At 40.9% G+C, this 25,828-nt stretch overlaps 1 long non-coding RNA gene across 1 annotated transcript; it reads right to left on the bottom strand.

Annotated features, from left to right (window-relative positions):
- Positions 1-1,826: 1,826 nt before the first annotated feature.
- LOC123464450 lies at positions 1,827-25,743 on the bottom strand. Its single transcript, XR_006639590.1, has 3 exons — positions 25,601-25,743; positions 18,623-18,713; positions 1,827-1,936 (listed from the first exon to the last, which is right to left on the bottom strand). It is a non-coding gene; the product is annotated as an uncharacterized LOC123464450 (long non-coding RNA).
- Positions 25,744-25,828: the final 85 nt, after the last annotated feature.

Below are 25,828 nucleotides of genomic sequence, written 5' to 3'. Positions count from 1 at the left end.
CTCTCCCTTTATTTTACTCTTCCCTTCTCTTCTCTTCTCTCATAATTCCTTACATTATAGATAACTACTTGAATAATTTCTGGACTTTAAGCAAAGGTCCAGAAACATTAAAGTTTTGCAAAGGATGAGTTTTTTATCTTTGTATTCCAAGAATTTAATTCAGTAGTTATTTTTTTTGTTTTTAAGTTAATCAATGAGTAAGTGAATGATAAATCTCATTGATACTCTCAATGCCAAATTAAAAGTGGCAATGAAGATATTCCCTTCATGTTAATGTAAGTTTATCCTTCCATAGTTACTGCACTATGAACCAGGCAAGTGATTAGTGGGCCTTGAATGCCAATTCTTGTGTTCTTTTGTGTATATGTACATGTGTGTGCTGTGTGTGGGTGTGTGTATATGTGGGTGTGAGTGTGGGTGTGCACATGCCAAGGCACACGTGTGGATGTCAGAAGGCAACTTTCAGTTGCCTGTCCTCTCCTTCCACCTCCTTTGAGTCAGGGCCACACATAATTCATTGCTGTTTTCTCCATGCTACATGGCCTGGGTACGTCTGACAGAGTTCCCAGTCTCTGTCTTTTTCACACCCATAGACATGTCTGGGATTACAAACACCTGTCACAATGCCTCACTCATGACATAGGGTTTCAAACTCAGGTATTCATGCTTTTGCAGCAAGATCCTTTATTCACTGAGCCATCACATCAGCCCAAGGGTCCAACTTTTTTAGGAGGTTACACACTCATCTGAGTTAATCTAGCCTTTAGTCATCCCAGAACGTTGACAGGTAAGAGGAAGAAGGGCAAGGAAAAGGAAGGAGTGACTAGAAGAAAGAGGAGAAAGAAAGAAAGAAAGGAAGAAGGAAGGAAAAAGAGGAGGCTAAGATGTAGTTTCTATATAACGTCCCCTAAATAAGCAGCGCAGGTTTCAATTGGTCAACTAAAAATTTTAATCTAATCTTGAATGCTCTAGTGTTGATCTTGTGCCTATCTACTGAAGAATCATGTGTACTTTTTCATACCCAAGTCTCAGTATTGTGTTGCCTTATAATTTGTTTCTTTCACTCTTTTCTTCCATTTTGTTTGGAACTGGAATTTGAGATAAATGGATGGGGACATGTGGAGGGCCATATGTTGTATTTGTTTGACATGGGTACCAAATACTGATACATAGATGCCCATCAGTCCTCCCAAGTCTCCTTCCCACTTACACCACACTGTGCTGCTGAGATATCTATCTGTACCCACCTTCTAAGGCACATACGATGAGTAAATGGTCTAACAGACATATTGAGCTAATCTCTCGGATATGGTCAACATCTACATACCACTTCTGTCGCATTACAGAAGTATGATCTTGGGCAAGTTACCCTCGGTGCCCAAAGTTCCTATGAAATAAAATGATAGTCACTTGTTCCTTACAGATAAAATAAAGGATGCTTTTAGTGTCCCCTATCATTTACATTTTGATACTCACTTGCCTTGGGAGTTTTCTATTCCATTGCTTTTTTTTCACGTTATCATAATTAGCAAGAAGTTATAGACTTCATTCTCCAGACTTTGGCTCGCCAGCTTCCATTGCCTTTGTGTGACAGCAGGCTTTGGAGATTCTGTCCAGGGGTTGGAAGGAGGGAGGAAGGGAAAAACTATTGCTTTTCTACATGTATTCACTGGCAGCTACTGTCAGCCTGGGCGGTAGGCGAAATGGGAATAGGCTGAGCAGTGATCAACAGAGCTGCTGGCTCAGCAGAAGCCATTGCTCCCAATAGCAGCCATGCTCCCAGCCTATCTGTTACCTTTGAAGTTAGGAGCTTAAGTCTCATGCAAGCACGGGGCAAATGTGTCCAATATTCTCTCCAGCTTACCAAAAAGGCAGCCGACAAGGCGGTTAAGTCTTATTCTGAAAGGAATTTGAAAGTGTTTGCGGAGTCAGTCACCTAGAATGATGAAAAGACAAAGTTTATTTGCTAATTGCTGAAAGGGCAATTAACTAATAAGGCAAAACATTCTAACTCTTGATGCTACCTTTTAAATATCTTTATTTATTTGTTTGCAAGCTGAGGAAGAGAGAATATAGATGGGCACACCAGGGCCTCCACCTGGTACAAACAAACTCTAGGTGCATGTACCACTGTAACTGGCTTTATGTGGGTCTAATGGGGAAATCAAACCTGGATTGCTAGGCTTTGTAGATAAGCACCTTAACTGCTAAGCCATCTCTCCAGCCCCATGCTACCTTTTAAAGTGGATAGATTTTATATGTATTCGTGGCAGAAAAACAATGTACAGGTTCACATGTTACACATGCCACCTGCTCTTAGTAGGTCTGGACTAAGCTCATAGCTCTCCATCTTCTTGAGTGAATGGGTCTCCTCATAAGACAGTGAAAAATGAACTGCCCTACTTTCTTTTTCTACATTTAAAAATTTTTGGCTAATGATTTGGAATTAAAGTAAGAAAAAAAATAAGGCCTTTGTTATGCAAGCTTCGGGAGAAATCTCCAGCAGCCCAGAGGACAGTGCAGAGAGACGACTGCTCCTGCGCAGGGTACTCTATGGTGTCAAGTGTGTAGTCCCCATGGGGCCATGATATGCGAGCACAGGAACAGGTGTCAGTATCCTTTGGTGTTTGTTATTCTGAAGAGCCAATGACAAGACTTAGAAACTGGATCGTCTTCGTCAGTGGCTGACCCATTTTCACAATTAGCTTTCTTTTGATGACCTGGTGTCCCTTAACCTGTTCATTCTGGTCATTCACGTGGCGCTCTACAGGATCCTATGTTAAGTACTGAAGTGGCAAGGAAAGAATTACTCACTCATTTCTTTGGGGCTGCTGCTGAGTCTGTAGGGAATCTACTGGAAAGTCTGCGCAGAGAGGAGCTACAGCCAGGGCTGGGCTGGGCTGGTAACTGGGCAGGTTGGCCTTCTCAAAGTATCGGCTCTGCCGTTACTCCACATTAATGCCACTTCACCCAGCTTGGTAATTCCTAGTGAAGTCTGAGCTGAAGACAGGGCCACATCAGAACCCACTACATGTGCCTAGTTAGGAAAGAAGGGTGAGTTGTGCTAGATCGGGAAGACTCATGAAAATGCTTGGCCTATCTAATGGCTCCATCTAATTCAGGAGAACCAACTCAGCATGGACATAAAGAAAGAGGATCCCTGGGAAGAAAGCACTCAGTGTTCAGAATCACATCACAGAAGGTCAGCTATTCCTCTCCAACACTTTGTTCCATCACACTGAAAATCATCAGCATTTTACTTTTAGTTTGACTCAAGTAATTTTCAAATCCTTTGCCTTTTATCAGTCCAACCCCCAGGACTGGGTACATTGAGCCACCCTCCAAGACTCTGTGCTGGGTGTGAATGACCATCACTACCAGATTTGGCCAGTCCTGTTCCTAACCATCCATGTGATTAATTCAAAGGATTCAAGATTTCCACTTGACAGACTTAGCCAGATTTTCCTTATGTAGAATGCACACAGATTTTTTTTCTGATGGTTTTTGACTTTTTATTTTGCAGTTTAAAATAGTTTCTATATTTAGCACATATTAATTTTACATACTAATTGGGCACAGTCTATTTACATACATGCACACAGTGTGCATGGCTCATAACTCACAACACTTTTTCTACCTTGCATCATGGGTATACCCTTCCTAAACCTCAGTAATCACAATTCTACCTTCAGGTCAACATTTATAGTTTCTACATATGAGAAGAAAAATATGCAGTATGCAGTGTTTGCCTTACTTCACATAATCTCTTCCTAATCCATCCCTTTTGTTGCAAATGACTAAGTCTTATTCTTCTTTAGAGTTGAATTATATATATATATATATATATACACATATATATATACATATATATATACATACATATATATATACATATATATATATATATATATATTTCACATCTTAATTATCCATTCATCAGTTGATGGGCATCTAGGCTGATTGCATATATTAGCTATGGTGAATAGTGCCACAGTCTGGACATGCAGGTATCTCTTTAGTACTCTGAATTAATTTCTTTCAGGTATGCACACAGGAGTGGGATAGCTGGCTCATATCATAGTTCTATGCACAGCACACATTGCGTTGGAGTCAGAACAAGCTCTGCAGGTCACGTATTGGCAGTTCAGGCAGAGTGCAGAGTGTGTGTGGTGCTCACTGTCTGGCTACCTCTACAATGAAAATGGTGGCTGCTACCAGGCGATGGAGCCATGGACACTATTGATATTGGCTCTGTCACTAGCAAAGACCTTTGGCACTGACAGCTCCAGCAACAATGAAAGAGACCTAAAGGAGTTGTTATCTGATCAGTGGTACAGGACGAGGTGCTTTGTAGAGAGAAGAACACATCATCCCCTCTGTGGTGATCACACATAGTTCTGAGAGCCATGCATGGCCATTTAAATTGCAGCAGCAGTCAGTGATGGAAACTACATAGGTCTAAGGGCAGCAAAACCACACATGGCATTTTTAACACACAAACATAGCAATACCAACAACTAAACGCCAACTTTGGCTGCCTTCTCAATGCCTAACTTCTGAAAGGATATAAGGATCCTGTCTTGTGTCTTAGACATTAGACTTCTCTCTCTCTCTCTCTCTCTCTCTCTCTCTCTCCTTTCCTCCCTCCTTCTCTTGTTGCTACTTCTCTTTCTGTAAAAGCAAACTTTCTGTGATTCATCTTCTTTCCTGGAATAATGTCTGCTCTCAGAGAACTGGTCATCCCTTACCTGCCTTTTTTGAGAAATGCCTCTTATAGATCTTTCTTGATCAATGAATTTCCTCCATGTTTTTCCCAACCCTGGAGCATTTCTGTTGTGAGTCATTGGTTCTGACATGCTAGGGATACTTTTTTTTTAAAATTTATGTATTTATTTATTTATTTATTTGAGAGCGACAGACACAGAGAGAAAGACAGATAGAGGGAGAGAGAGAGAATGGGCGCGCCTGGGCTTCTAGCCTCTGCAAATGAACTCCAGACGCGTGCGCCCCCTTGTGCATCTGGCTAACGTGGGACGTGGGGAACCGAGCCTCGAACCGGGGTCCTTAGGCTTCACAGGCAAGCGCTTAACCGCTAAGCCATCTCTCCAGCCCTAGGGATACTTTTTTTGTTCTCTTGAATGAGTTTCCTCTATAGATCCATTATTGCCACAGAAGGGGGAAACAAAAGCACTAGTGATGGTTGGTTTAAGGTATACAGAGATATTCAATATTGTCACCTTGGTAATAGAAATTAATGACAAACTAGATGGTAAATCAAAGACCGAGATGTGGTATAACTCTGTGACCATGATTTACGAAGAGTCAATGTGGATGACATTGCAAAACTGTTGCAGTCAGGTTCACATTGCTGGCAGAAATCACCCTACAAAGAGCAGCCTGTGGGGGGAAAAAAGAGGTTTATTTTGGCTTACAGATTTAAGGCAAAACTCCATAATGGCAGGGGAAAATGATGGCATGAGCAGAGGGTAGACATCACCTTCTGGGTAACATCAGATGGACAATAGCAATAGGAATGTGCTAAACATTGGCAAGGGAAATCTGGCTACAACACCAATAAGCCCACTCCCAAGAACACACTGCCTCCTGGAGGCATTAATTTTCGAATCCCCATCAGCTGGGAGCCTAGCATTCAGAACACCTAAGTTTATGGGGGACACCTGAACAAACCACCACATTCTACCTCTGGCCCCCATAAACTGATAACCATACATGATGTAAAATGCAATGTATTTGGCCCAACTTTAAAAGTCCTCATAGTTCTTATCAATCCCAATGATGTTCAAACATCCCCATAGTCCAAGGTCATTTAACTGAGCCCTACTAGCAAAAAATCCCCCCAAAACTCATGATGGCACAGAATAAACATTAGCACTGCAAAAGATGGCATTGGGCATAGCAAAGAAATATTCAAACAATACAAAATTTAAAACAGGATAAACATCAAACTCTGTAGCTCCAAGTCCAACAACTCTAATCAGTGACAAATCTCTAAGTCCAGTAATTCTAACCAGCAACTAGTCTCTGGACTTCCAATTCCACCCCTCCAGCTAGGCGACTCACACTCTGGAAACCTTCATTTGGAGCCAGCAGCTCTCCTTGGCAGCCATAAGTGGTTCTGGCATCTCTACTGGGTCTCCACTGCAACCCGTGGTTCATCCTCATGGCTCCATTGGGTCTCCATGGAGGCATCCATGCAGCAAAACTGCTTCACACTGCCCATGGCCATTTCCAAAACACAACACCATGTTGAAAATTCAATGATCCTCTCTTTCCTGCATTTCTTATACTCCATAATACCAGGTAGGATGCAAATTTGTTAATCCAGGGGTAATAAAACAGATTTTGAAGAATAGGACACTCCTTGAGCACTCAGGACCCTTCAAAAGAGTCTACATTCTTCCTGTTGCCCCAGTGCAGGTTAGCTGGCCCAGTCTAAAGGTTTTAATCTCTCAATTGCAGCTGAGTGGGCAGCTGTTTCATCAAAAGATTTCATTTTTTCTGTGCCATATCCCTCTGCTGACACCAGTCCGTTTATATGCCATGCAACTCTGCACAGATTCTCAGGACTCGGGCATTATAGCAAGCCCCTCACACAAACTGTTTCTAGTCCAGTCCAAGAAAAGCTCTTTCTCACCTTTACAAGTCAAACCTCACAGGCCATAGTTCTTACTGCATTCAGGTCTTTCAACTCTGACCAGAATAGTCCATCAAGCTGTACTTACAGCACTGCAAGGCATCTCTTGGGCCAAGGTTTCAAATCCTCCCACATTCCTCTTGAAAATCATCCCCAAAAGGCCAAAGCCACACAGTCAGGTGTCCAGCAGCAACGCCACTCCTGGTCCCAGTTTTGCTGTTGCACCCAGATTCACATTGCTGACAGAAATCACCCAACCAAGAGCAGCTTGTAGGGGCAAAACAGGTTTATTTTGGTTTACAGGCTCAAGGGGAAGCTCCATGATGGCAGGGGAAAATGATGGCATGAGCAAAGGGTTGACATCACCCCCTGGCCAACATCAGGTGGACAATAGCAACAGGAAAGTGTGCCAAACACTGTCAAGGGGAAACTGGCTATAATACCCATAAGCTCCCACACACACACAATAATACACTGCCTCCCGGCAGCATTGATTCCCAAATCTCCATCAGCTGGGAACCTAGCATTCAGAACACCTAAGTTTATGGATGACACCTGAATCAAACCACCATATGTACCATTTAGTGATCCTAGTATGCATGATTACTTCTAATGCTCTTTCAAGAAACCCAGAATTTAGCTGGGCATGGTGGCTCATTCTTTAATCCCAGCACTTGGGAGACAGCGGCAAAAGATTGCTGTGAATGAGTTCAAGGCCACTATGAGACTACAGTGTGAATTACAGGTCAGCCTGGGCTAGAGCAAGACCCTACCTCAAAAAAAAAAAAAAAAAAGCAGAAAAAAAAAAGAAAGAAATTTTACTTTTAATCTTTTAATCTCACAACTTAAAAATGTTGGGGCCAGGCGTGGTAGTGCACGCCTTTAATCCCAGCACTTGGGAGGCACAGGTAGGAGGATCACTGTGAGTTCAAGGCCACCCTAAGACTACAGAGTGAATTCCTGGTCAGCCTGCGGTAGAGTGAGACCCTATCACGAATAAACAACAAAAAAATGTTTGGGAATGGAGAGATGCCTTAGTGTTTAAGATGCTTGCCTGCAATGCCTAATTACCCAGGTTTGATTCTCCAGGTCCCATGTAAGCCAGATGCACAAGATGGTGTACATGTCTAGAGTTCATTTGCAGTGGGTAGATGCCCTGGTGCACCCATTCTCTATCTCCCTATTTTTCTCCCCGTCTTTGTCTCAAATAAAAATAATTTTTAAAAATTGTGTTTTTTTTTTTTCTGAGAGAGTTACAAATGTGTTAGCTAAAAAAAAAATCTGCCAGTTATTAGTATTTGGCCTATAAGCCACTCATGCATGAGTCAACCCCCAAAGGATCTCTACAGATGAAGCCTTTGAATCAGCAGAAAGTTGTATTTTCCTAAATCTGCTCTCTTTGACATGTTATATTTTTCTGAATTGCTACATTCTCAGTTTGCCAACTCTGAATAAAATCATAGTTTCTAATCAGCCAGTCAGTTTAATAGTTTGCTTTCTAAAACTGATCTATTGAGTATATAACATATGACATAAACTCTCACTGATGTTTTGTGACTGCATTTAAAGAATTATTTGTATATATGTGTCATAACAGGACAGTTACTGGGTTCTGATAAGCTGAACTTGATTCAATTTTATTTCCTTATAAAGGCTGATGGTATTGCACATGTACAAGAGTGAAGGCCACATTCGGCATTCTTACAGTGTCATAGTAGTATAGGTTACCCTGCATGAGGTAACATGAAAATTCAAATCCTGGGCCTAAAGTTGTTTCTCAATGCCTAATATGAGAACTATAATTTTAGTACCTTCATATTTGAGGCCTCAGGATAGTTCTCATTCTTCCCTTCAAAGCACACTTGAATATCATCAGTGTGTATCTAAACAACTGCTCACCAAAATATTAAAATATCTGATATTTTATGATATTAAGAGTAGTGTAGGGCTGGGGAGGTGGCTTAGCAGTTAAGGTGCTTGCCTGAAAACCCAAAGGACCCAGGTTCGATTCTCCAGGACCCACATAAGCCACATGCACAGGGTGGCACATTTGTCTGGAGTTCATTTGCAGTGGCTAGAGGCCCTGGCATGCCCACTCTCTCTCTCTCTCTCTCTCTCTTTCTCTCTCTCTCTCTCTTTCTTTCAAATAAATAAATAAAAATAAAATATTAGGGCTGGACACATGGTTAAGCGCTTGCCTGTGAAGCCTAAGGACCCTGGTTAGAGGCTCCAGGCTCCATTCCCCAGGACCCACGTAAGCCAGATGCACAAGGTATCGCATGCATCTGGAGTTCGTTTGCACTGGCTGGAGGCCCTGGCATGCCCATTCTGTCTCTCTCTCTCTCTCTCTCTCTCTCTCTCTCTCTCTCCCCCTCTCTGCCTCTTTCTCTCTCTATCTGTCTGTCACTTTCAAATGAATAAATAAAAATAAGCAAAAAATTTAAAAAATAAAATATTTATAAAGAATAGTGTAGAACATTGGTCATATGCATGCTTTCTCATTTATTTTAAATAACACACATGCCTTAATAAATATTAAATATTCCACACTGTGAAGACATTCTTGAAATGTTATTGAATTTGGAAAATGGTGTTTGGAAAATTAAAAAAACAATAGTATAGATTTTTTTCTTTCTTTTTTCAATTTTTTTTTAAATTTTGTAGTCAATGAATACAGTCAGGTTGGTACCATTGTTAGCCTCTTCTCTGTTCTGCCCCCTCCACAGGGACCCTCTTTGTTGGGGTATATGGCTCATGCATTGTGGGGTTAGCCTTTAGTTTTGGGTAGGAGGAAATGTCTCTGTGTGTCATGACCCAACGTGTGGCTCTGACACTCTCTCCGCCCTCCTGTGCGAGTTTCCCTGAGCCATGTTGGGTTCATATTAGGTCTGCTTCAATGTTGAGATCTTCAGAGCCTCTGTGTCTGGATATATGGTTTGGTAGGAGTTGATTGTTCTCTGTGTCCATCTCCTTCACCCTTGTGCTGGTGGAGAATCTGCTTCTCTTTTTCAGATAGACACAGATCCTAAGAACAGAACCACCCTTTCTTTCTTTTTTATATATGCAAGGAAAGAGAGAATGTATTTGCACACCTGAGCTTTTTGTCACTGCAGAAGAACTCCAGATACATGCACCAATTTTTGCATCTGGCTTTTTTTTTTTTTTTTTTTTTTTTTTTTTACTAGGTAATCAAATCTTGGTTGGCAGGCTTTGCAAGAAAGCACCTCTAACTGCTGAGTCATTTCCTCAGCCCCAAAATAGTGTAGATTTCAGTATAATTTTTATGATCAAGGAACTCAAATTAAATAGATGGACTCAAAATTTAAGAAAAACAATTTGTGTGAGATTTTTCTTTTTCTTGAAAGAAGAAATGGATATTCTCTCTGTCTATCACACTGGAAGCTTACTAGAGAGTGAGGTGCCGAGGCAAGTTCTGAAGAAAGGAAAAAGTTCCCCTTTCTACCTCAGGGACCAGCAGTGAGCAGACGTGAAAGCTGTGTTTAGGTACAGCTATGGTAAGCTATCATATTTCTCTGGGGAATTGGTGAAGACAGGTGTTTGATAATGTTTCCGTCTCATTATAATCCCTCCATATGCCAAACTTGGGGGTAGTGAGGTATCTTAAATAAGTAACTAAAAGTTTTTATTTCAAAGAAAATAAGCTCTTTCTGGTTCTGAAGTTCAAAATGATATATTTTTTCAAAATACTTGTAAAGTTAAGGTAGTCCACCTCCAAAAATATACTATCAACCTATCAAAGATCCCATTATCTAAAGATAATTCCCAATGAGAAGAAAAAAAAAGCTGGCAGATTTGTCCAAACATTTGTGGGGAAAGGTTGGTTTCAGCCCAGAATTTAGATTAACCTTGGGGAATTTGTCTAGATTGCTCTTCCAGTCATAGAATGAACTTGCAGGAGCAATGGCTGACCTCAGAAGCATAAACTAAAATATCAGTGGTCTTTTTCTGTTGGGGGATGAGTATGTGATGTGTGTATGGGCACACGCATGCCATGGTGCACACATGGAGGGAGTGGGCAACTTCAGCTATAGGCTCTTGCCATCCACTTTGAGACAAGGTTTCTTGTTGTTCGTGTCTGCATGACCCGGGCTAGTTGGCCAGTGAGCTGCCAGGCAATTCTCTTACCTCTACGTCCCTTCTCACTGCAGACATGCTAGGATTCGAGATGCCCTCCACATTGTCCAGTTTTACATGAATTCTGGGCAATCAAACTCAGGTACTCACACTTGCATGGGTTATCCATGAATATCCTTACAGTATCAGTAACCTTGAAGGTTAAGTATGGAGCCTTGCAAGGACCCCAGCATGCTTACAAGCAAGGGCAAAAGCATGCTTAGACCAGCACCTGTCTCAGTCCCAGAGCAGCATGTCACGATAGTGTCTACACAGATGTCTTATACATAAGTTGGATCTTCTCCTTTTTGTTCCTTAGCATTTAGAGAATGCACTGACTATTCTATGGGTGGAGTAAGCAATGGAGTGCTTCTTGCCTGAGTGAAAAGAACGGGTACAGAGAATGAAACGCTGATGGGAAAACAAATACCTATTTATGACATTCATTTGTGTCTGTATTTGTACTCTAAGTCAGTAAAGCAGATAATTTCAGGTAAACATCACTGGTGGAGTATTAGCTGATTGTGACTATCTGAATGAATTCTGGAAGGGATGCAAGGATTTGCCTAGGGAGAGATGAAAGTTTATTTAAGACAAAAAGTCCTGAGCTAAAAGAAAGCCTGAAAATTTCTGGAAAAAAAAAATCAGTGTGGAAAGATTATCATTCTGAGTAAAGATGGAAGGAGGGCACTAGGAAAATGGTTGGCATCCATCCACAGAGTGTCAGGCAGCAGAAGCTCATGGCTCAGAGGGCATCTGTGCTAAGCATGTATGTGAAGGTTAGACCTTCACAGTGGCAACAAGAGAGAAGTGGTCGTGTTCTTAAATATAGAGGCTCCATGGCCATGTTTCTGTTGGCTTCTATCCTCAAGGTCAAACATCTAAGACCTGGATTAACTAGTGAGAGGAAAGAGCAGATGAGATTAACCTTCTGGACTCAAGTGAGCTCTATAAACACATCAGAAGAGCTGCCAGAAAGGCTGGGTGTCCCGATACACTGAGTGTGCAATTGGGGTCTTCATTGTCACACTCTGTTCTGCTTTGTGAGTTCTACTTTGTGATGACATTATTTATGCTGCAAGCTAATGAATCTAGACATCCAAGTGATATGTGCCCCTTTTCCTAGCAAATGTTTTAATCTGAAGTCTACTAAAATTAGCATACCAGGAACATGCAGTACATGTCTTTAAGACATGGCAGTCAATCTATTATGAACCCTTGAGACCCACCTTGAGATGCAGACCCAGGTCCAAAGTTAACAGCCTGTGTGTTAACACCTCGGTGCCCTGTAGCAGCTGTATGGAATCTCAATCTCACGTTTGTGTCATAAGCCAGACACAGAAAGACAAACACTGCATGGCCTCACTCCTATGTGGAATCTAAAAATATTTATCTCATGTAATCTGTAAGCTGAATTGTGTTAGCTGAGACAAGAGGGAGGAAAGGGATGGTGTCTAAGGAGAAGTTATTCAATGAGGTTGGTATATTTAGGCATGAAAAGTAAGTTCTGCTGTCCTGTGGTTTAATAGGATGAATCTAACATTTAACAATAATATGTTATGCTCAAATTAGAAGTATTGTGAATGCATTCACCTTAAAGAAATGGCAAAAGTGTAAGGTGATAAATATTCTAGTTAGCTTCAGATCATCATTACAAAATATATTCATGAATCAAAACATCATATTGTACTCCCTAAGAATGTATACACATTGTGTGTCAATCATAAAATAAAACAAATTTTAAATTTTATTTATAAAATGAGAATAAAACTGCTATCTTCATAGTGTTGTTGGAAAAACAATATGTGACATTCTCAGCACAGCAGCTAGAATATCATAACAGATATCTAAAATGTCAACTGCCATGGGATATTTTTGTCAATAGATACAGCACTTGCTATGACTTGCTTGCTACAGCAGAGATTTGAGTCATTTGGAGAAACCTTGCATAATCAAAACATTGTTATTAAGGAACTGTTCTGAAAAACTAGTTTGTGGTAAAAGATCCAGCTCTTTTTTTTTTTAATTTTTTTGTTTATTTTTATTTATTTGAGAGCGACAGACACAGAGAGAAAGACAGATAGAGGGAGAGAGAGAGAATGGGCGCGCCAGGGCTTCCAGCCTCTGCAAACGAACTCCAGATGCGTGCGCCCCCTTGTGCATCTGGCTAATGTGGGACCGGGGGAACCGAGCCTCGAACCGGGGTCCTTAGGCTTCACAGGCAAGCGCTTAACCGCTAAGCCATCTCTCCAGCCCGATCCAGCTCTTTTTGAAAGTAGTTTGTGTTGGAGACAATTTGTAAATGTATTGACTGCTGCTAACAACAGCCTCAGATACTATGGGAGTCATTTTATGGAAATGCATTATAGGCATGTAATGACAAGAAGCTGACACGGGTCTTTCCAAAAGTAAAGTACCAACAAAGATGTATAAATGCAGAGAAGTGCCAAGCATTACAGTATGATAGCTCATTCTGCTCTTTGACTGCTCTCAACTCCTATGACAGGCAAAATATAAGAGCAGAGCTATGCTGAGTTCTGTGGTCTCCGTTCCATTCTTTCAGACTAGTGACTGTTCCTCTATCTTTGCCTCTTTCCTGAGCCACCTGAGTTGTTAGATACAAACTCATCCACCCACTGGCCTCCCTCCCTTTTTCCCTTCCTTCCTTCCTTCCTTTTTTCCTTCCTTCCTCCCTTCCTTCTCTTTCTCCTTTCCTCCTTCTTTTCCACCTCCCTCCCTCCCTCCTTATCTTGTTTCCTCTTCTCTCTCTTCCTTCCTCCCTCCCTCTCTCCCTTCATCCTTCTCCCTTCCCTGTGTCTCTCCCACCCTCTATCTCTCCTTTTTCCTTCTTTTTTTCCCTTTTTTTCCCCTTCCTTTCTTCTTAGTGGCTGTAAAACATCTACTGTTGTTACTTCCCTGTCTGGCTCCTAGCCTTCCTCACCTCCAGAGTGGCCAAGATCTGTATTTTCCTCAGTATAAGATATAAAGCCAATCTTACTAGACCAAGGAAGTGCAAGCAGACATAAGCCAAACAGTTCATGCTTCAGCCTTATCATAGCCTTCACTGGTTCTCAGTACTTGAGGAAGGGGGAGTACAAGCAACCAACAAGATGGGCCAAGCATGGAGCAAATACTAAGGTAGCCACGTCTGCCCTCCTCAGGTCCTCTAGGGCAATGAACCCAAATTCAAACTCCACTCTGTGATAGAGGACTGGTCCCTGCTCTGGTGTTAAAAATAAAATAAATTTAAAAATCACTTTATTGAGCAGTATTTCTATGCTACATGCTGTTCAAAAAACATTAACAATCTCATTTAATTCTTGTAAGCATGTATGACAGATCAAGTATATTATTATCCTCTGCTTTTTAAATTTGGGGGAAAAAAACTGACACTAAAGATAGACATGACTTGCCTAATTTCTCACAATGAGAAAGAGATCAAGCCAAGAACTGAATCCAAGATTGTCTAACTGCAGAGTCCTCCAGTCTTTGGGACTGTACTCACTTAGTTCTGTTTTGAGTTTGTTTGCTTTTCACCTCACGTCCTGATTATTTCAACAGTTTTGTAACCAAGCTTCAGTCTACTCACCAGTAGATCTATGCCACCTCTTCCAGAGGTGCTTGGAGCCTCCACCTGGCTCTGTTTATGAGCACAGGATGACAAAAAAAAAAAAAGGTTGAAATGAGCTTGAGGACAGTGCATCTGGTCACCTGGCATGCACTTGTCTCTCTACTTCTCCCCAACATCAAAGCTTACTCAGGAATAAGTTAGAGCTGCATTCCCAGAGATGTTTTCTATAACATGGACAAGGGACCATCCTGTGAAAAAATGAATCATTTCCTCCATGAAGTATCTTCTTCTTGAGAAGAAAATTCGCATTTTATCATTGTGATTCTTTCAGAAGTTCTAGTGTGACTTACTCCTATTATATTTCCCATTGGAAGTGTGGCTAGGTAAAATATCCTGGTTCTACATGTTCAGTGGAGATGACACAGAAATTGGGATTTACCATAGCAGAAGACTCAGAACCGGTCCCCTATACTGAGTTTTCAAGATTAAAAAAAAAACAAACAAACATGTATCCTCCAAGAGTAAATAAACTTTTCTAGCTTCTCGTGGCCAATTAAGGATATCAGCCTTAGTAACTAAAGAAGAGCCAATAGTGATGCTCGTGAGTCTATCTTAAAGAAGAAACCCTTGGGCTGGAGAGATGGCTTAGTGGTTAAGCACTTGCCTGTAAAGCCTAAGGACCCTGGTTTGAGGCTCGATTCCCCAGGACCCACGTTAGCCAGATGCACAAGGGGGTGCACGTGTCTGGAGTTCATTTGCAGTGGCTGGAGGCCCTGGCGTGCCCATACTCTCTGTCTCTTTCTCTCTCTCTCTCTCTCTCTCTCTCTCTCTCTCTCTCTCTCTCTCTCTGTCTCTCTCTCACTCTCTCTCTCTCTCTCTGCCTCTTTATCTTTCTGTCTGTCACTCCTCAAATAAATAAATAAAAATGAATAAAAAGATTTTTAAAAAGAAACCCTTGAGACCCCAGACCTCCCAGAGTAGTTAATGACAGCTAATAGGGGCTGGGAGAAGGGGAGTCAGGTTCATCAGTGGGGTAGCCACTGATTAGCTGCCCATTGCATACTAAATGACTTTCTACCTATGATCATAATGATGAGTTAAAAACAGGCATGAAAGTAAGTGTAATAGGGAGAAAGCATGCTAATGGGAGAGGAAGTGGGGTTATAAATGGTAATTAAAGAGAATATGACCAAAATACATCATATACATGTGTCAAAATGTGAAGATACTAAAATATATATATATAAACAAATCAAAGAAAACCCTTTAATATAACTTCAAATTTTTTAAATGGCAGGAAATAAATTGTCTCTTTTTTTTTTTTTTTTTTTTTTTTGGTTTTTCGAGGTAGGGTCTCACTCTGGTCCAGGCTGACCTGGAATTAACTCTGTAGTCTCAGGGTGGCCTTGAACTCACAGCGATCCTCCTACCTCTGCCTCCCGAGTGCTGGGATTAAAGGCGTGCGCCACCACGCCCGGCCTAAATTGTCTCTTTTTATTCCTTAACACAAATAAAATTATCATCCTTATATGTTCTTTCTCACCTTTTGTTTTTTTCCTTATTGAGACATTTGTGGCCATCAGAGATACAAGTTAACAACTCATAAAAAAATAGAAATGCAAGTGTATAATAAGCACACTTTATTGACAAAATCAACAGGCTGGGTAAGAAGTGCACACCTGTGCAATAGCGGCACACGGCCTATAGGTATAACCAGTGGTTGTTGCATTGGACATGAGACGCACTCAATGGGAGAGAACTCATACCTGGTACTGGGAATCAAGTCAGAATTTCACAGAAAACTCATAGACTGTAGAGAGAACCTCCACTGCTTATTGACTAAGAAGAGTGGGTATACACATCAAAAACATACTCTCAAAAATAAACTCTCAATTAACTATGCATGTCTCCTTTCATCCAAGCTGCTCTCACTTTTGGCTGGACAATCTGTTTTATTTTACAGATGGCAGAGAGTACTGGGGAGATCCAGGATCCATCAATACAACCAGAAAACATAGCCAACTGCCTAATGTGAGGCAGATCACCTCCACCACATCTGCTGGGGCCCAGGAGACATTGCAGAGAAAGTAGTGACATGAGTGCTGCTCTCGCCGCTAGCTGGAAAACCAGGTCCAGGGAGACTGGGATAGACACTGACTTTGGTCACTCAAATCTCATCAAAACAGGAATCCAGAGGCTACAGAGAATTCTACACTAATTCAGATTTCTAATATGCCTACCCAGGCTCAAGGAACAGAGTGGAAGATGGGGCAGTAAGATTGTAACAGCCATACAGAAGGTAGAATTGCCTGAGACATGGTTCCCCATGACAGAGACTGACTGAGGCCTTCAGGACCCCACAATGAATACTAATGACCCCACTGAGGAGGGCTTTCAGTGTAATGTGGGAAGGGGAATGGAAATATAAGGGCATAACCTTTTTAAAAAAGTTTATTTTACAAAAGAAAATTAAAATTAAAACAAAGAGCCATGATTTGATGGCAAAAAAAGAAATCAAAAGACTAAAATTTTCACTTTTGGGTAGAGGCAGTACTATATTCTATTTGTTGATGTAGTGGGGAAAGGTTGGGTGAGTGATGTATTAAAATTCTATGCTTTGGGTATTGTCCTACAGAAATGCTCAACCATGTATACAAAGATGTATATGCAACAATGCTCATGGAATCATTATTTTAAAAAATAGAATTGCCTCATATGCATAACTGATGGCTAACCTCACAATGTACGACCCACACTCCCCTGCAGAGGGGGAGGACAGGGTGGAGACTAACAATGGTACCAACATGGCTCTATACACACTGTGTACATAACTAATAAGAAAAGGAAAATAGAAATCATGTAAATCTGCCTCAGTAGGAGTATGGCTAAATAAATCACAATGCATTCATCCTGAGGAATCCAACAAATGTTTAAACATAAGAAACAATATGAGCAATAAGAGTGTCAGGAAAAACATTTCCAACATATATTATTAAATAATAAAAGCATGTTGTATAATAATATAATTAATATAATCTTGTTATTAAGTAAATGACACATGGAAATATATATAGACTTTGAGCTAAACCTTAGCAATGATTACATCTGGAAACAAAAATTACTTGCATAAAGAAAAATCTCTACTTTTTGGAGTTCTTTTTTATATGAATGTATTTGGATATATATAATGTGCCTAGACACTTATGTTTGTTGTATATTTTTTAAATGCTGAAAAAACTGTAATATTCATACATTTTAAGATATCACATTCACTCTGTACTATACTCAATTACTTTCCCTACTTTGGGGGTTTTTATTTTGGGGGAGCAGGTAGGGTCTCACTCTCTAGCCCAGGCTGAATTGGAATTCACTATGTAGTCACACAGTGGGCTCGAACTCACAGGGATCCACCCACCTCTGACTCCTGAGTGCTGGGATTAAAGGCATGCACCACTATGCCCGGCTTCCTCTACATTTTTTTCCAATTTTTAAAAATTTATTTATGTATTCATTTATTTATTTTGAGGCAAGAGCAACGGGCTGGCCTTTTATATGTGAAAGAGTGAGAGCGAGAGCATGAGAGAAAGAACTGGTGCACTAGGGCCTCCAGCCACTGCAATTGAACTCCAGGTGTATGCACCACCTTGTGCGCTTGCATCACCTTGTGCATCTGGCCTCTGTGGGACCTGGGAGGTCGAATATGGGACATTAGGCTTCGCAGGCAAGTGTCTTAACCGCTAAGCCATCTCTCCAACCCTCTTCTACTTTTAAGAACAATTTTTTTTTTAACAATGTTGACAGCTCATCTGGTAAATTTATCACTTCATATATTTTAGCCCATTACTGGTCTTCTCCTCTGTTATCAACTTCACTCTTGATAATGTCAAAGTATATTCCTCTTTTTGGAGGGCAGTTTTGGTTTGTTTGTTTGTTTTTAATTTTCACTACTCTAAAATTTATTTCTAGCTTACAGCTTTGGAATGGGTTTACTTAGCCAAAAGTTAAGAATCCTAGTAAATGGAAGAATTGAACCCCACTGTCAAGGACTCTCTGGAAATAACCAGGGTTTGTCCCTCCTCTGTCAGCTTCTCCCTTCGTACAACACTGATCTCAAAATAACAATTTAATGAATGACGTTTCTGTCATCTCAATTGTAGCAGAGCCCAACTCTAACACAGGACAGCTAAGCAAGGTGGTGGGAAGATGATTTGTTAAGATCCCAATGTGCCCACATGTAGACTCCAACAGCAGTAATGACTCACTCTTTCAGACAGCTTTCTCCAGCTGGAGTTGAGGACACAAGAGCACATCCTTCCCCAGAAGGCAATGAACTGGCTCGGCCAGAGCTTCATTCTGTGGAAGAGAAATGAGATTGAGATTCAACAGCCCCAAGAAAGCCAGGCTTTGTTTTTGGAATCTGGTCTATCTTGAACTCTATGAACTTAGTTGTGGTATAAGCCAACTATATTGTTGTCATCAAAGACAAACATATTCATTTTGTCTTATTGGTTGTGGTATTTGCCCTGGGCATTTGATACTTTAAAATAATACATTAGGGCTGGAGACATGTTTTAGTGTTAAGGCGTTTGCCTGCAAAGTAAAAGAACCCATGTTTGATTCCCCAATACCTGTGTAAAGGCAGAAGCACAAAGTGGTACATGTTTTTGAAGTTTGTTTGTAGTGGCTGGAGGCTCTGGTGCTCTCTGTTTCTCTCAAATAAATAAAAAAAAATAAAATCTTTGTAGAAATACTGGAATTCTTTATTTTTTTTATTTTATTGTTATTTGCAAGTAGGGGGTGGGGGGAAGAGAGAGAAAGAGAGAGGGAAAGAGGGAGAAAGAGAGGGAGAGAAGGAACAGCAGGGCCTCTTACCACTGCAAAAGAACTCCAGATGCATGTGCTATTTTGTGTATCTGGCTTTATGTGGCTTCAGGTGGATTCAAACCTGGGACCTCAGGATTGCAAGCAAGCTCTCCAGCTCAAAACTGGAATTCTTAAGACCTTTTCACTCATCATTCTCTGAAAGGTTTATCATTAGGAAATATGTGAGGTAGGTACTATGAGAAATATCCTAGGATGTAGGATTTCAAGACAGTGTAATATAAATCACCAACCAAGGACGTTTCCATCACAATGCCTTCTGTCAGAAATGATTGCTGAAAGTATTAAGAGGGAACATTTCTGTATACCCACCAAGTCTCCATAAGGGCTAGTGTTCAAAACCTAGTCTGATGCCCTGCATCCCCAAAGTCTATGGGACCCAGCACTGTGGGACCCTAACCCCACCAGAGAAAACATCTGAAGAACTTTCCTCTTTGCTCCATGTCTAGCCAACATACACATACCAGAGACATTTTTCTGCATGTTAAGGACCCACTTGAGATACTTTCATTGCTATCTAGCCACCATCCATTCACTTACTCTGGGCTCAGAACCTCTACAAAAGCAATTTCCTAGTGTTTTCCTTGAACCCTCTGGAGCAACCACCCCTGACAATATTTATAGAAAATGTTTTAACAAACAATTCGCACAGAATTAGAAAGTCTATCAATTTCCCAGCAGATGATAAACCATTACATATAAATCAATTGGAGTTTGAATTTTGTGATAGGTACTTTAAAAACAATCGTTCACTTAATTCCCCTAACAAATTACAAAGTGTTTATTTATTTATTTATTTTAGAGGAGGGAGTTGCTTCTTGTGCTTTTCAGAAATGGCCACAGCAGTGCTTATGGTACTGGGTGCTCTGTGCGAGACTGACCAGTGCTCCAGGCAAAAGTGAAGTCGGTTTTTCCTCCTCTGGAAATTGCATATGACCTTTGGGGTGTATCAGTGGACAGATATTGTGGAAACAAAGGTGCATTCAGATCTAGGTAATAAAAAGCAATAGGGCTCGCCCTACCTGCCCCTACCTTGAGGCTCTTTGGCACCCAGCCACCCTGTTGTGAGAAAAGGCATCAGTTTGGATACACCATGCCGTTTTCCAGACTATTCTACTCCCCACCAGGGTCCCAACCATAGCCAGGTTCCACTGCTACATTTGCACGGGGGAAAGCTTTCAGATCCATACTCAACGCCCACTCCCTAATCAGGAGTAGACACTGGGAAATTTCTGGAGCTGTCTGAGACTGTTGCAACTACAGGGAGTGTTCTGCTGGCAGACAAGATGCTGCTGGCATCACAGTACCCACCCCTCCAAGGAACTCGCCAACCATAATGTCATTGGCACTGGGGTAGAAAACGCTGCCTCATCCGACTCCAGCCTGTGGGGCACACCAGCCAGTGCTAAGTGGAGTGGAGACTATCTGTCTCTGCCAAATCCTGCTCAGGCTGCAGCTTCATAAGGTGATTATTTCACAGCAATAGATAACTGGAAGGCTGTCAAGCCCGCAGAAGCACTGAGTCATCCCCTCAGGTCTTTGTGACTTGGCACCTCGAGCATCTCTCCCCCGTGGGTATCAGTTACTTTCTCACTGCTGTGAGCGCGTACCTGACCGGAAGCCACTTCAGGAAGGAAACAGTTTAGTTTTGTCGTACAGTTTGAAGAGTATGTGATGTTATGGCAGGGTTAGAATGGGAATCTGACTTATTGCATTAATTAGCAGGAAATGAGAGCGGGCAGGAAGCGGACCCAGGCTAGCAAACCGTAAGGACTGCCTCCGTCTTTCCCCATCAAGTCTCCATTTTCTGAAGGTGGACGGAGCTCTCATGCAGCGCCACGAGCTGGGGACCAAAGTATTCAAACACTTGAGCCTGTGGGAGACACAGTGTCAATGCTACCTCCAGGAGACACAGCAACAAAGAAGGAAGAGCAAAGATTTAGTCAAAGCGTGGCTGAGATTGGGGCAAGAAATAAACAAGAAAAGGAAAGATTATTACTACAAAGAAAAGAACAAATGAGTCCACATTCTTGACCTTAAGCCAAGCATCTTCCCCTTCCTTCCCCTCCCTGGAAAAGTTGGGGAAAGACTATTTTCATCAGTTCTCCACAAATATGTCTTTGTGGTTTATTTATGTCCCATGATCCGAAATAGTCCTCAAATGACTTGTACCATCTGAGAGACCCTGGGAAGTGCTCGCTATTATGCTGGGAGATGGGAGAAGTAACTTGTTCTCCTCACAAGGAACTGATCAATAGGTTCTTCTCTCCAGGCAGGTCTCACCCTTCTTTGTTTAAGAGACTCTTTTAAAGCATCAATGCATTTCCACAGCATTTCAACACTTGAAAGTAGATAAAAATCTCAGTAATTTCACTTCTCAACACCTACCCTAAGAAAGCAAGCTGAGATTTAGACCAAAAGGGAAAAAAAAAAAAAAAAAAGTCTGTGCAAAACTGTTTATTGCAAGGTTATTTCTGACAGTTAAAAACTGGAGGGGAGGGCTGGAGAGATGGCGTAGCGGTTAAGCACTTGCCTGTGAAGCCTAAGGACCCCGGTTCGAGGCTCGGTTCCCCAGGTCCCACGTTAGCCAGATGCACAAGGGGGCGCGCGCGTCTGGAGTTCGTTTGCAGAGGCTGGAAGCCCTGGTGCGCCCATTCTCTCTCTCTCCCTCTATATGTCTTTCTCTCTGTGTCTGTCGCTCTTAAATAAATAAATAAATAAATAATAGACAAAAAAAAAAGTTTAAAAAAAAAACTGGAGGGGAAAAGGTCTGACTACAACTATAAGGAATTGTTAATGTAAATTATAGTATAAATTTGCAACCGAATATCACATAGCTAGAAATGAGCAGTTTTGTCCAGGGTCTTCCAATCTTACCTTCTCTATGCAATAGACCTACTCCTGTGCATACAATGACCGTTCCTCATTCTCAGTACTAGCTCTTCCCACGTGCAGACTAAACATACTGAAGTGCCTGTTATACACCTCTGCATATCCAATTTAAGCTTCCAGTCTCTCATGCTAAGTGACTCCTAAATTCCTACTAAAGATGTGACTCTAAGCCCATCAACCCTCGATTCTCTCCCACGTCATTAGCACCTCCTACCGCCCCTGCCGCAGCTTCTAAGCGGAACAATTCATTTGTTCTCAGGTAGTCCATTTCTCAGGTTTCGGCCAATGATATCCTTCAGAACACAAATGTGATCACATCACCCCTTTCTTTAGACCCCCCCCCTTTATAGCGCAGCAGCATTTTAGAGAAAGCTTAAAGTGCTTTCTGTTCTTCGGAAGACCATTTGTCTCCAGGTCTGTGCTTAGTCCTGATGCCTTATCCTCTTGGCCATTTTACATCTCCAAATCCTCTTTCCCTTTATGTTCCAACCATGCAGTATGGTTGACAGCTTTATGAATGTGTCATGCGCACTTACTTCTGAACTTTGCGTGCGCCCATTGCCTCCAAATAAATCACTATCCCATTCATAATCTTCATTGTTGCTAGCAAGCTAATATGCTCAATTTACCTGGATTATAGTTTGCTAAAGTGCCAAAGGCTTCTACCCCTGTAAATTCCCGTCTTCCGTTACCTCATCAAACTTTTCCTGAACTACACACACACACACACACACACACACACACACACACACACACACACACACAAAGCTGGAGAACTGTGTGGCCAGGAAAATGCCTCTCAGGTCACTTGTGGTAGAAAACAAAACTGAATTTTGCCCACAGCTTCTCCACACTGAATCTAGGACTGTATCTGCACCTGCATCAGGGCCATCCTTTCTACAGGCCTCTCTGAGTCTACTGCAGATCTACTTCTAGGAGACAGGAGAATCCTCTCCTGGGTGACTTTGGCTGAATAACTCCCATCAGCCAAATTATTCCAGAATTGCCCATCAGTATAAGGACATAGACAACCCTTCAAAGGAATCAGATTTACATCATGGTGTAAATTCACCTAGCCTCATCAAATCCCTTCCATTATTCCTCATTGGTAATTACCCAGCAAATTTCTTACATCTGTAATGCTGTTTTTGCATCTGATTCTCAGAGGATAAATGCACATTGAACTGAAAGTGATCCAAGAAAAACATGGAGCTTGGGCCTGGTGGGTAGGGAAGACAGCATCATATGTGCCAGCATGGAGAATCATGGGTAATTTCCTCATATGAAGTGGAAGTTCAGGTGATGGCACCTTGTGAATGGTAGCCTTGGGAAAGGTCCTGATTGGGATGCATAATGCAAGAGTTCATAAAATCTGAGGAACGTTCTTGAACTGTGTGCTTTGTCATTCTGGCAAGGACCACAAGATGTGTACCATCCATTTCCTTGGCAGAGAATGCTGTCAATGTTCTGCGATACTGAAATGTGAGTTATTGGCAGGAGACTGGGACAGGAATGAAGAGGCTGAGTTTGGATATATGGCAATAGACACAGAATGAAAGTCCAGTTAACAGACTACAACTGATATAATTTCATCGAGAACACACCGTTCACTGGAATCGGCTACTGACCTAAAGGCACCTTTGTGATTAATATTTGAGTGGTAGCTGTCCTCTGTAAGATGGTATTGATGCTAGAAAAGCAGTCATAGAAATGGGCTTTTTGCAAGCCATGATGATGGAAACACCCACAGTAATGAAGATTATGAGGACACTAGTGACTGGAGTCCATATCACAAGAGTTGGGGATTACTAATAACCAATTGGCTCTTCTAATATAGAATTGTGGGTCTTAAGTACTGGGAAATTTTCATTCATCTGTGATCTGTTACTGTGTTTCTTCCTATACTGTCCCTTCTCTTGTTCTGAAAACTATTGGTTCAATACTTCCCTAATGTTACTCTCCAAAATTACTTCTTTTCATGCTTTTTATCCATTTCATCTGACTTGTTTTTGTATTTGACTTGTAGCAATACTTCCTTAACTTACCACCCAATCTTTCCGTTGACTTGTTATCATTGTTTTTTCTTTTTTGTTTAATTTCAAGAGTTCTTTCTTGGCCTATTTGCTCCTTTTATGCATTATTCTTTTATTATTTTATGGGTACAATATTTTCTCTTAGCCATCTAAAGACTCAATATCTAGGATGCAAATTTAAAGGTTTCTGTGAATGTTTTTTTTCTTTATTTCTTTTGAGAATTTAATGTGTTTTCTGTTTTCTTTGACCTTTATTTCACATTAAAGAGTTTCCTAGTTACCTTTGGTGTACCACAGACATCCAACTGAAGTTTGAAAAAGCTATAGATGTTTTCTGGGGAAATAGTAAGGGAAGATTAGTTTTTTTGAAGGGGTTAGCAAACAGAATCCTGGGATAAAGAGATCAGTAAACAAGACCCTCAGAAAATCAGTAAATAAACCCTGGATGCCAAGAAGTCTGTTCAGAGATTATAAAACAACCACAGATATGGGAGAAAAAAAAAAAAAAACATTCTGACCTATGACCCCAGAGGAGCTAGGTACCTGGAGAAGCAGCTTACTTCCATCAACTCTTCATTCCTCCTACCTCTTTCTGCCAGTACAACCCTATCCCCACCTTAAGTCTAATAAAACCTGCTCTTGCCAGGAAGATTGCTAAGTGTTTTTTCCTTTCAAACTCACCTCTAAACTCTCTCCTTACACTTTTAAACTGGTATTTTTCCATGACACAATATTAGAGTCATTGAGCAGGAAGACATGCAGCCTGAACGTGACTGATATTAGGGGCATTCTCTCTCCTGGAGCTGCTTAATAGTCCTCTGCTTGCTCTCTCTCCCAAAAACTTACCACCCCTCACCTCTTCAGATCTGTTTTCTGGATCCATTTTCATTTGTAGTTCTATAACTATTAGATAATCTTCTTTTCTCTTTTTTACTGATATCAGTAAGATTTCCACAAGCAGAGATGAATAGCTCTACTCAATCACACTGATCACTTTATACCTAATTTAAATGTTACTTTCATCCTACACAAAATTGCATGCTTAAGTTGGCATATAATTGGCAGTATTTTGAAGCTTTCACACCTATTCTACTATGCTAATTATGTACCAGTAACAGACTTCTAATCACCATGAGTTTAAAATATACTTTTATATCAGGCAGTATAGTTCTTAGTCATAATTCCTCTTTAAAATTTTAATTTTTTCTTGACTATTCTCACACTTAGTTAAAAATCAAATTGCATCCAATTTGTAAACCAATTTTAGAAAAATGATTTTTTTCTATTAGTTCTCTATATTCATGAGCTTAGTACATATTTCTGCTTTTTCAATACATTTTGCATTTTCTTTTATATCAATACTGTTTGTTTCTTAGTTCTGTTCTCAGGTTTTTCATGTTTGCATTTTATTTTGGAAAGAAAATTTCAAATTACATGTCTATAATGGTCTGTTGACAAAATGAGGGTCTACAGAAGCTCGTAGAATTTGTTCCATAACTTGAAATTTTAGTTGTTGCTAATTTTTCCTGATAGAGTTCCTCTTGATTCGCTTAGGTTCCCTAGGTCCATAGCCATAAAATCTGCAAAAAAGAAAAAAGATAATATCAAAATTATACCTAGATACCACTTGCAATGTAACTTTAAATAATGTCAGCATTAATG

The sequence above is a fragment of the Jaculus jaculus genome, chromosome 11 (assembly GCF_020740685.1).
Source record: "Jaculus jaculus isolate mJacJac1 chromosome 11, mJacJac1.mat.Y.cur, whole genome shotgun sequence".
NCBI lineage: Eukaryota > Metazoa > Chordata > Mammalia > Rodentia > Dipodidae > Jaculus > Jaculus jaculus.
Note: the sequence above shows the minus strand (reverse complement) of the source record. Positions and strands in the feature narration are given on the sequence as shown.